This window comes from Gobius niger (assembly GCF_951799975.1).
Source record: "Gobius niger genome assembly, chromosome: 13".
Taxonomy (NCBI): domain Eukaryota; kingdom Metazoa; phylum Chordata; class Actinopteri; order Gobiiformes; family Gobiidae; genus Gobius; species Gobius niger.
The window spans coordinates 4991553-4994172 of NC_136864.1; positions in this window are offsets into that span (position 1 = coordinate 4991553).

A 2620-nucleotide genomic window follows, 5' to 3' on the forward strand; every position below is an offset into this window, starting at 1 on the left:
CTTCTGCTTCTGGGTCGCGCAGAATGAGCGATGAGCCTCTGGTCTTGGGATGCGCTGTTTTTATGCTGCTGCTTAAGTTTCGTTATTGAGCCAGAGCTGTTTTTAATGACGCAGTTTACGCACGGAGCATCAGCAAAAGCATCTTACGTGTTGCTGCTGCGAAAATCAACAGGTGATTTCGTTTACAATAATCCTTATTTTACGTCCACTTTCTGTGCAATAGGCTCCCTATTTCGGGATTTCTGTTTAGTGCCTTCAGTGAATACAAGTGCTTTATGCATAGGTGCGGTTAAAATGCGAAAGAAAAACATGTTTTTTTTACGCTCAAATAGGATGAATGTATAAAGTAGACAAATCAAAATTATCATCATCATTATCACTATTCAGCTGTGACATCATCACATTCTAGAGCAGGGGTCCTCAGACTTTTTTCTCTGGGGGCCACATTATTGTTCCTGACTGTGATCGGGGGCCGGACCGGGTTGGCTATAACATAGAATTTTATGACCCAGACCAAAATGCCTCTTTGTGAAGTAGAGATTACTCGCCCGCACAGTCGTCCCCACTATTATTTCCACAAGATCAACACTTGAGGCAGGCACATATTTGTTTCACTGTAGTGGTTTGCAAAAATAGTAATCAAGTCTTCACACGTTCTTTTAATTTCCATTTATTTTAATTTTCAAATAAAACATCATTATGTAATGTGACCAAAGTAATAACTTCTTACACTTGTATTGTGCTTGTCTGTGTCACAAGTTTCTCAAAGTACTGTAGTCATTATTCATTCTCTCCACACTGTGGTGGTAAGCTTCATTTACCACGTGGCTATAATGTGTTATTCTGATCTCTTATGTAAGTGCCCTCTGCTGGACACCTGTGGAATCATTTTTTATTTATTCAAATTGCCCCCTAGTGGCTGGAATGAGTAAACTGGTTATTTAGTTAAAATATCCTAACTCCGCACAGGAATGGGCTAGAGACTTACTTTTTTTTTGACATACTCAGGGTTTTGTGCTCTACAAGTGGGGGGCCGGATTAAATCATCTCGCGGGCCGGATTTGGCCCGCGGGCCGTAGTTTGAGGACCCCTGTTCTAGAGCATGAAAACAACCAATTGTGATTTTTTTTTCAATGCTCATAACAGAGTAGTTGTTTAAGGGGTGTCGCATGCAGACGCGGAGAGTACTCAGTTACATTTACTCAAGTACATGGACTTGAGTAACTTTTTGAATAAGTTGTACTTCTTAGAATATATATCATCGGGTACTTTCAGTGTTGGATAGTTGGATGAATACTTGTTTTCAGAGTACGTATTTAGAGTACTCAGTTTGAGCAACTGTATTCTGGTAAAGTTACTCTCTCATTTGAGGGTATTTAGAATACTGTTACTTTCCAAACATCAAAGGAATACATTGAAGTACTCAATCATTACATTTCAGTTTCATATTCATAATAAAAAGTCAAAACAGGCGTGGAAAAGTTTAGCCCCGCGTCATTCTGGGCTGAGAGCATCATAATAAGTGGCAAATAAGTTCATATCATTTTGATGACCCACAGTCCACACAGGCCATTCAAACCCAAATGTGAAAAGTCGATAATGATGTGGACAAACGTTTTGTTGCCAACAGGAAGAAGGGCCCTCAGTCTCACCTATGATGAACTTCAAGCTCTCAGGGCCAAGAACGACATAATCATCAAGCCTGCAGACTAGGGCGGAGCCACAGTTGTCTGGGGTAAATTGGAATATTTCCAGGAGGCCCAGAGACAGCTACGCCCCAACTATGAATCCCATTGAATCGATCAGACGGGACCTGAAAACACTTGTGGACAATGCATTTGATCAACAACATGTAACAGACGAAGAAAGAACATTTCTCATACCTACAAAGTGTAGGTAGGAAACATTTTTCATTTTGCCTAAAATCCACAAGGACTTAACCTCCACTCCAGGCAGGCCCATCATCAGTGAGATCATGAATCTCCAGGATTCCACTGACGTGACAAATTACAGGCTATAGGATCTCATTGTCGCACTCACAGAATGGACCAACTATTCTGAGGAATATGGGAAGAAAATCACATTTACCACCACAGGAATTCCTGTAAGGACTGTATACACTGGTATGGCAGATACATCGACGACCTTTTCTACATCTTCAAAGGTACTAAGAACTACTACAAGAATTTCACAAATCAGCAAAACCTCTATAAACTTCTTGGACCTGCATATTAACGTCGATGAGGATGGACTACTGCATTCTTCTATCCAGAAAACCCAATAATCCCAGAATAATCTTTGATTTCAAATATCCCGGTGGGACAGTTTCAGCGATTAAAAATCATTTGCAACGATACAAAATATTTTGAGGGACATGTACAAAAGATTCCAAAGCAAAGCACCTGGCTGATGCACGCCTCAATGTCGATAAAACCAAAAGAAAAGACAAAGACACAAAGACAACCACAAAATTCTCACGCACAGTTTGATTAATGAGGCCCCTGGAACCAGAGTTTAAGCGATTCACAGCTAGAGATATTTTTTACTGTATTAGTTTAGGAGCGATTGATCACCGCTGTTAACCTGTTCAGATATCTCAACTTGCTGAATTCTTGGCAGG